The sequence below is a fragment of the Aethalodelphis obliquidens genome, unplaced genomic scaffold (genome assembly GCF_003676395.1).
Source record: "Aethalodelphis obliquidens isolate GAN/ISIS:26980383/991018 unplaced genomic scaffold, ASM367639v1 scaffold44, whole genome shotgun sequence".
Classification (NCBI taxonomy): Eukaryota; Metazoa; Chordata; class Mammalia; order Artiodactyla; family Delphinidae; genus Aethalodelphis; species Aethalodelphis obliquidens.
Window position 1 is genome coordinate 15,322,997 of NW_020837988.1, and position 10,306 is coordinate 15,333,302.

Below are 10,306 nucleotides of genomic sequence, written 5' to 3' on the forward strand. Positions count from 1 at the left end.
TCACTCTCAGTCTGTGTGCTTTAAGGCTAAAGTGAGTCTCATGTAGGCAGCATATCATTGGATCTTGTTTTTATAATTATTCAGCCATTCTGTGTCTTTTGATAGGAGAATCTAATTATTAAAGTAATTTTTGATAGGTCAGGACTTACAACTGCCATTTTGTTGTTTTCTGACTTTTGTAGATCCATTATTCTTATACTGCTGTCTTTGTGTGTGTGTGTGTGTTGATGTTTTTTGGTTTCAGTATGCTTCGACTTCTTTATCATGTTCTTTTGCATAATTATTACAGGTAAATCTCCCTTGTGGGTACCCTGACACTTACAGAAAATATCTTAAAATTATAACACCCTATTTTAAAGTGATAACAGCTTCAATAGCATTCCTAAACTTTACACTTTTCCTTCTCTTCCCCCTCACGTTTTAGATTATGATGTTATAGTTTACATACTTTTATATCATGTAACCAATAAGATTATTGTAGTTATGCTTTTTTACTATGGTTTTTTGTTTGTTTTGCGGTATGCGGGCCTCTCACTGCTGTGGCCTCTCCCGTTGCCAGGCACAGGCTCCGGACGCGCAGGCTCAGCGGCCATGGCTCACGGGCCCAGCTGCTCCACGGCATATGGGATCTTCCTGGACTGGGGCACGAACCCGTGTCCCCTGCATCAGCAGGCGGACTCTCAACCACTGTGCCACCAAGGAAGCCCTACTATGTTTTTTTACTTTACTTTTACTTTTTAAATTTTTATTGGAGTATAGTTGATTTATAATATTGTGTTTCTGCTGTACAGCAAAGTGAATCAGTTATAGATACATATATATTCTCTCTTTTTTAGATTCTTTTCTCACATAGGTCATTATAGAGTATTGAGTAGAGTTCCTTGTACTATACAATAGATCCTTATTAATTATTTTATATATAATACTGTGTATATGTCAATCCCAATCTCCCAATTTATTCCCCATTCCCCCTGGTAACCATAAGATTGTTTTCTAATCTGTGAGTCTGTTTCTGTTTTGTAAATAAGTTCATTTGTACCATTTTTTAAGATTCCACATATAAGTGATATCATATGATATTTGTCCTTTGCTTTCTGACTTACTTCACTCAGCATGACAATCTCTAGGTCCATCCATGTTGCTACAAATGGCATGATTTCATTCTTTTTATGGCTTAGTAATATTCCATTGTATATATGTACCACATCTTCTTTATCCATTCTTATTTTGATGGACATTTATGTTGCTTCCATGTCCTAGCTATTGTAAATAGTGCTGCAATGAACATCAGGGTGCATGTATCTCTTTGAATTATGGTTTTCTCCACATTTATGCCCAAGAGTGGGATTGCTGGATCATATGATAGCTCTATTTTTAGGTTATTAAGGAACCTCCATACTGTTCTCCATAGTCGCTGTACCAATTTACATTCCCAACAACAGTGTAGGAGGGTTCCCTTTTCTCCACACCCTCTCCAGCATTTATTGTTGGTAGATTTTTTTGGTGATGCCCATTCTGACTGGTGTGACGTGATACCTCATTGTAGTTTTGATTTGCATTTCTCTAATAACTAGTGATGCTGAGCATCTTTTCATGTACTTTTTGGCCATCTGTATGTCTTCTTTGGAGAAATGTCTATTTAGGTCTTCCACTCATTTTTTGATCTTTTTTTTTTTTTATATATATTGAGCTGCATGAGCTGTTTGTATATTTTGGAGATTAATCCCTTTTTGGTCTCTTCATCTGCAAATATTTTCTCCCATTCTGTGGATTGTCTTTTCATTTTGTCTATGGTTCCTTTGCTGTGCAAAAGCTTTTGAGTTTAATTATGTCCCATTTATTTTTATTTTCATACTCTAGGAGGTGGATCAAGAAAGATCTTGCTGCGATTTGTGTCAGAGTGTTCTACTTATGTTTTCTTCTAAGAGTTTTACAGTATCCAGCCTTAAATTTAGGTCTTTAACCCACTTTGACTTTATTTTTGTGTATGGTGTTAGGGAGTGTTCTAATTCATTCTTTTACATGTAGCTGTCCAGTTTTTGCAGCACCACTTATTGAAGAGACTGTCTTTTCTCCACTGTATATTCTTGCCACCTTTGTCATAGATTAGGTGACGACAGGTGTGTGGGTTTATCTCTGGACATTTTGTCCTGTTCCATTGATCTATATTTCTTTGTGCCAGTACCATACTGTTTTGATAACTGTAGCTTTGTAGTATAGTCTGAAGTCAGGGAGCCTGATTCCTCCAGCTGTGTTTTTCTTTCTCAAGATTGCTTTGGCTATTCAGGGTCTTTTGTGTTTCCATACACATTGTAAAATCTTTTAATTCTATGAAAATTCTATTGGTAATTTAATAGGGATTACATTGAATCTGTAGCTTGCTGTGGGTAGTATAGTCATTTTGATAATATTGATTCTTCCAATCCAAGAACTGGTATATCTCGCCATTTGTTTATATCATCTTTGATTTCTTTCATCAGTATCTTATAGTTTTCTGAGTACAGGTCTTTTGCCTCCTTAGGTAGGTTTATTCCTAGGTATTTTATTCTTTTTGATGTGATGGTAAATGGGATTGTTTCCTTTCCCTTTCTGATCTTTAGTTGTTAGTGTGTATGAATGCAAAATATTTCTATGTATTAATTTTGTATCCTGCAACTTTACCAAATTCATTGATGGGCTCTAGTAGTTTTCTGTTAACATCTTCAGAATTTTCTATGTATAGTATCATGTCATCTGCAAACAGTGACAGTTTTACTTCTTTTCCAGTTTGGATTCCTTTTATTTCTTTTTCTTCTCTGATTGCCATGCCTAGGACTTCCAAAACTATGTTGAATAAAAGTGGCCAGACTGGACATCCTTGTCTTGTTCCTGATCTTAGAGGAAATGCTTTCAATTTTTCACCATTGAGAATGATGTTTGCTGTGGGTTTGTCATATATGCCCTTATTATGTTGAGGTATATTCCCTCTATGCCCACTTTCTGGAGAGTTTATATCATAAATGAATGGTAAATTTTGTCAAAAGCTTTTTCTGCATCTATTGAGATGATCATATACTTTTTTTCTTCAGTTTGTTAATGTGGTGTATCACATTGATTGATTTGCGAATATTGAAGAATCCTTGCATCCCTCGGATAAATCCCACTTGATCACGGTGTATGTGCTGTTGGATTTGGTTTGCTAGTATTTTGTTGAGGATTTTTGCATGTATGTTCATCAGTGATAATGGCCTGTAATATGTGATAATGGCCTGTTTTTTCTATGTGGTATCTTTGGTTTTAGTATCAGGGTGATGGTGGCCTTGTAGAATGAGCTTGGGAGTGTTTTTTCCTCTGCCATTTTTTGGAAGATTTTCAGAAGCATAGGTGTTAACTCCTCTCTAAATATTTGATAGAATTCTTCTGTGAAACCATCTGGTCCTGGACTTTTGTTTGTTGGAAGTTTTTAAATCACAGTTTCAATTTCAGTACTTGTGATTATTCTGTTCCTGTTTCCTATTTCCTCTTGGTTCAGTCTTAGAATGTTGTAGCTTTCCAAGAATTTGTCCACTTCTTCTAAGTTGTCCATTTTATTGGTATATAGTTGCTTGTAGTAGTCTTTTATGATTTATTTATTTATTTGGCCGCACTGCACGGCATGTGGGAATCTTAGTTCCCTGACCAGGATCGAACCTGTGCCCTCTGCAGTGGAAGTGCAGAGTCCTAACTGCCAGGGAATTCCCTCCTTTTTCATTTCTAATATTATTGATTTGAGTCCTCGCCTTTGTTTCTTGATGAGTCTGGCTAAAGGTTTATCAATTTTGTTTATCTTTTCAAAGAACCAGCTTTTAGTTTCATTGATCTTTTCTACTGTTTTCTTCATCTATGTTTCATTTATTTCTGCTCTGATCTTTGTGATTTCTTTCCTTCTACTAACTTTGGGTTTTGTTTGTTCTTCTTTCTCTAGTTGCTTTAGGTGTAAGTTTAAGCTGTTTTTTGTTTTTGGCTTTTTTTAATTAATTAATTTATGGCTGTGTTGGGTCTTTATTGCCACACACAGGCTTTCTCTAGTTGCAGCGAGCAGGGGCTACTCTTTGTTGCAGTGCATGGGCTTCTCATTGTGGTGGCTTCTCTTGTTGCGGAGCGCAGACTCAGTAGTTGTGACACACAGGCTTAGTTGCTCTGCGGCATGTGGGATCTTCCCAGACCAGGGCTTGAACCCATGTCCCCTGCATTGGCAGGCAGATTCTTAACCACTGCACCACCAGGGAAGCCTGGTTAAGCTGTTTATTGGAGATTTTTCTTGTTTCCTGAGGTAAAATTGTACTGCTATAAACTTCCCTCTTAGAACTGCTTTTGCTGCATCCCATAGGTTTTGAATCATCGTGTTTTTGTTGTCATTTGTCTCTAGGTATTTTTTGATTTCCTCTTTGATTTCTTTGGTGATCCATTGGTTGTTTAATAATATATTGTTTAGTCTCCATGTGTTTGTGTTTTTTACAGTTTTTTTCCTGTAATTTATTTCTTATTTCATAGCATTGTGGTCAGAAAAGATGCTTGATATGATTTCAATTTTCTTAAACTTACTGAGGTTTGATTTGTGGCCCAAGATGTGATCTATTGTAGAGAATGTTCCATGTGCATTTGAGAAGAAAGTGTATTCTGCTTTCAGATGGAATATTCTATAAATACCAATTAAGTCCATCTCATCCAATGTGTCATTTAAGGTTTGTGTTTCCTTATTAATTTTCTGTCTAGATCTGTCCATTGGTGTAAGTTGGGTGTTAAAGTCCCCCACCATTATTGTGTTACTGTTGATTTCCCCTTTTATGGCTGTTAGCATTTGGCTTACATATTGAGGTCCTCCTATGTTGGGTGAATATATATTTACAATTGTTATATCTTCTTCTTGGATTGATCCCTTGATCATTATATAGTGTCCTTCCTTGTCTCTTGTAAAAGTCTTTGTTTTAAAGTCTATTTTGTCTGATATGAGTATTGCTACTCCAGCTTTCTTTAGGTTTCCATTTGTATGGGATATCTTTTTCCATCCCCTCACTTTCAGTCTGTATGTGTCCATAGATCTGAAATGGGTCTCTTGTAGACAGCATATATATGGGTCTCATTTTTGTATCCATTCAGCCAGTCTGTGTCTTTTGGTTGGTGCATTTAATCCATTTACATTTAAGGTAATTATTGATATGTGTATTCCTACTGACATTTTTCATTGTTTTGGGTTTGCTTTTGTAGTTCTTTTTTCTTCCCTTCCTCTTTTGTTCTCTTGTGATCTGACCACTATCTGTAGTGTTGTGTTTGGTTTGCTTTTCCTCTTTTTTTGTGTGTATTTATTGTAGTTTTTGGGTTGCTGTTCCCATGAGGTTTTTGATATAGCAATAGACACACACACACAAGGTTGTTTTGTTGTTTTTTTGTTTGTTTGTTTTTACAAGGTTGTTTTAAGTTGATGGTTTCTTTCACGCCTAGAGAGTTTCCTTTAGCATTTGTTGTAAATCTGGTTTGGTGGTGCTGAATTCTCTTAGCTTTTGCTTGTATGTAAAGCTTTTGATTTCTGCATCAAATCTAAATGAGAGCCTTGCTGGGTAGAGTATTCTTGGTTGTAGGTTTTTCCCTTTCATCACTTTAAATATATCCTGCCACTCCTTTCTGGCCTGCAGTTTCTGCTGAAAAATCAGCTGATAACCTTATGAGGATTCCCTTGTATGTTATTTGTTGCTTTTCCCTTGTTGCTTTTAATATTTTTTCCTTGTCTTTAATTTTTGTCAGTTTGATTAATGTGTCTTGGCATGTTACTCCTTGAGTTCATCCTGTATGGGACTCTCTGCACTTCCTGGACTTGATTGTTTCCTTTCTCATGCTAGAGAAGTTTTCAGCTATAGTATCTTCAAATATTTTCTCAGGCGCTTTCTGTTCTCCTGTGACCTCTGTAATGTTAATGTTGGTGCATTTAATGTTGTCTCAGAGATCTCTGAGACTGTCCTCATTTCTTTGCATTCTTTTTTCTTTATTCTGTTCTGTGGCAGTGATTTCCACCACTCTGTCTTCCAGCTCACTTATTTGTTCTTCTGCCTCAGTTATTCTGCTATTGATGCCTTCTAGTGTATTTTTCATTGTTATTGTATTGTTCATGTCTTTGTTCTTTAAATCTTCTAGCTCCTTGTTAAACATTTCTTGTGTCTTCTCAACCTGTGCCTCCATTCTTTTTCTGAGATTTTGGATCATCTTTACTTACCTTTACTCTGAATTCTTTTTCAGGTAGATTGCTTATCTCTTCTTCATTTAGTTGTTCTTGTGGGTTTTTATCTTGTTCCTTCGTTTCCAACATATTTCTCTGCCATCTCATTTTGTCTAACTTTCTGTGTTTGTGGTCTCCTTTCTGCAGGCTGCAAGATCATAGTTCCTCTTCTGGTGTCTGCCCCCTGGTGGGTGAGGTTGGTCCAGGGGCTTGTGCATGCTCCCTGGTGGGAGGGACTGGTGCCTGTCCTCTGGTGGATGGAGCTGGGGCTTGTCCCTCTTGTGGGCAGGGCCATGCCAAGGAGTGTGTTTTGAGGTAACTGTGAGCTCAGTACAACTTTGGGCAGCCTGTCTGTTAATGGATGGGGCTCTGTTCCTGTCTTGCTGGTTATTTGGCCTGAGGTGTTCCAGCTCTGGAGCCTGTAGGCAGTTGGGTGGGGCTGGGTCTTGGTGCCAAAATGGGGACCTCCAGAAGAGGTCATGATGATCAGTATTCCGTGGGGCCTCTGCCACCACTGTCCTTGCCCCCACAGTGAGCTATAGCCAACCCCTGCCTCCCCAGGAGACCCTCCAAGATCCCCAATTAGGCCTAGCCCTGGTTCCTATGGAGGTATTGCTTTGTGCTGGGTCCCAGTGCGTGAGAGGTCTTGCGTGCACCCTCCAGGAGTGGAGTCTCTGCTTATCCCAGCCCTATGGAGCTCATGCACTCAGGCTCTGCTGCCCATCAAAGCCAAATGCTCTGGGGGTTCTTCCTCCTGATGCCTGACCCTCAGACTGTCTTCGAGGGCTATTTTTATGTGGGAACGTCCCTGCATAGCCTGTGTGGGTTAATAATTTTTGGTGCGAGGGCTGTTTTTAGTATGGATGTCTGCCACTTCTTTCCTCAGTGTAAGCTGGCCATTATCCCCTTGATAGGAGGTGTGACTGATGTTGTGGTGACCTGAGCCTGCACTGGATATTGAGTGGGGCCTCGCCTTTGCTCTGTGGTTGTTACTGCCCTGTCAGGGGCAGGGTCTGCTCCCTAGTTTTTGGAGTAGAGGCCCCCAAATCTGTTTCTGAGCTGTGTTTCTGATCTGCGGTGTGAGGTGAGCAGGATTGGAGCACTCCCACTGGGAGAGAAGCCACTGAGTATTCCTCCACTGGAGCTGTTCACCTGTGGGTGCACTCTGTTGTGTCACGTCTCACCTGTTTTACTGGCTCACAAATTACTCTGCTGTTGGAACTGCTCTCAGTCCCACCTTAACCATGGGTATGTGGGCAATTGGCTCTGGTGTCTCTCAGGCATTATTTTCACCAGGCCACCTGTGCAGATCCACCAATGTCAGGTCCCAGAACTGCAGTAGTCATGCACCTGGACCCGCCCTGGGGGCTATGGAGGCAGCTCAGATTCTGGCCTGCTCCAATCCCTGCATTTACATGCCCACAAAGCCCACACCTGCTAAAGCTAGACCCATCTCAGCTATAGGAGCACTCATCCATTTGGATGTTCTACAGGTGCTGAGTTTACAAAGCTGGGGGTGGTGGTGGGGGGGTGGGGGTGGAAATCTGTGGTCCCTGCAGCTGCGTGGAGAGATCTCAGCTCGTCTTCCTCAGTAGCACGGCCCCGAGGCTCAGCTATGGTTTCAGCCGCACCTTTGCGTGTGGGCCTCCCACCAGCATCTGCTCCCCGAGGCTGCCCCAGAGCACACATGCATGCCTGCCCAGGTCGGTGGAGACTGAGGCAGTGATGGGCAGGGCGCACAAGCCCGCTGGGGCCAGCAGGGGCAGAGGAGGCAGTGGCAGTTTTTTAACTTTTAAACTAGAGTTGTAAGTGAATTACACACTGCCATCACCATCTTACAGAATCTAACTTTGAGTATTTACCATTACCAGTGAGTTATACGTTACCTTCTTACGTTTTTATGAAGTTAAGTGGTATCCTTTTACTTCCGCTCAGAGCACTCCCTTTAGCATTTCTAGTAAGGCTGGTCTAATGATGATGAACTCCCTCAACTTTTGTTTGTTTCAGAAAGTCTCTATTTCTCTTTCATTTCTCAAGGACAGCTTTGCCTAGTATAGAATTCTTGGTTGAGAGGGGTTTTTTTTCTGTCTCTGTAAATTGTACATAAACTGTAATAACATAACTTAAAATGTTAGGGGGAGGAGAATAACAAGTGTAAAGTTTGAGAATTCTATTGAAGTTATCACTTTATAATAGGGTGTTATAATTTTAAGATATTTTATGTAAGCCTCATGGTGCCCGCAAGAGGGAAACCTGTAGTAATTACACAGAAGAATAAGATAAAGAAGTCAAAGCATACTGATATCAAAACACATTCAAAATATTTTGAAAATATCATTCCATTCTCTTCTGGCCTAAAAAGTTTCTGTTGAGAAACCTACTGATAAACTTATGAGGTACCCTTGTATGTAACTTCTCTCTTTTCTCTTGCAGCTTTCAAAATTCTTTCTTTCACTTCTGACAATTTAATGATAATGTGTCTCGGTGTAACCCTATTCAGGCTCAACCTATTTGAGGTCCTTTGGCCCTCATGGGTCTGGATGTCCATTTCTTTCCCCAGGTTTGGAAAGTTTTCAGCCACTATTGTCTTAAATATACTTTGTTCCCTTTTCTCTCCTCTTTCTGGAATTCTTATAATGTGAATATTGCTTCTGTTGTGTCCCATAGGTCCTGTAGGCTTTCTTCACTGTTCTTGTTTTCCTTTTGCACCTTTCAAATGTCCTGTCTTCTACATCACTGTTTCTTTTTTCTGTGTGGTTGAGTCTGCTTCTGAAACTCTATTGAATTCTTCAGTCATTGTATTTTTCAGCTTTAGGATTTGTTTGGTTTTTGATGGTTTCTATTTCTCTGAACTTCTGATTTTGTTCATGCATTGTTTTCCTAATTTCATTTAGTTTTCTAATCAGTTAAAACAAAAGTTTGGGTTTTTTTGCTGTCTGGGTGATTCTTTTAGTTAATTTTTTTTTAATTGGAACATAGTTGATTTATAATGTGTTAGTTTCTGCTGTAGAGCAAAAAGTGAGTCAGTTATACATATACATATATCCACTCTTTTTTAGATTCTATTCCCATATAGGTCATTACAGAGTATTGAATAGAGTTCCCTGTGCTATACAGTAGATTCTTATTAGTTATCTATTTTATATATAGTAGTGTGTATATGTCAATCCCAGTCTCCCAATTTATCCCCCCTTTTCCCCCTTGGTAACTGTAAGTTTGTTTTCTACATTTGTGACTCAATTTCTGTTTTGTTAACAGATTCATTTGTACCATTTTTTTAGGTTTCACATATAAGCGATATCGTATGATATTTGTCTTTCTCTGTCTGACCCTCTTCACTCAGTATGACAATCTGCGTCGCTCCAAATGGCATTACTTCATTCTTTCTATGTAGTTTTCTAATCAGTAGATTGGTATCACGTTTCCATATGAAGAACAGCATTATTATGGCAAATAAATCATAATTTGTTAATGACCAAATACACTTCTTTAAAAATAAACTACTATTTCCTTTTTGGTTAATTTTTAATAATTACAAAGTGAAAAATACATTAACAGAATCAATAAACGATGTTCTACCTAACAAATTCCTTTTCTTGGATCCTCAGTAGGTAATATTTTTCTAGTTATAAACTCTCTTCTGACCTGTTTAAAAGGCAAATTTAAATAGCACAAAGAAAAAATTCTAAAACACTGAAAGAAGAGGCTAGTGTTTTATGTGTGTGCTATGAAACATGCTTGATAAACTGCACCTGTGAGGATTTCCAGTTGTATATGTGTGCACATGGGTGCACAGTGAAATCCACTGCCTGAGAGAATGGGGATGTATAACACAGCTTTTTAAAAAACTAGTAAACAGACACACTAAGATATTTAGGAACCGTGTTCTTAAACATAAAGACATACATAGGACATAAGGACATAGGGAGAAACACCTCAGTTTTAGGAACTGGGTAGGCCTAATTTTGAATCCCAGCTCCACTACCAACCAATTATAACTCCTCTGAGCTTCAGTTTTCTTACCCATAAAGTGGTGGTAAGAATACCTAAGTAGCAGAGGTGTCATGAGGATTAAAT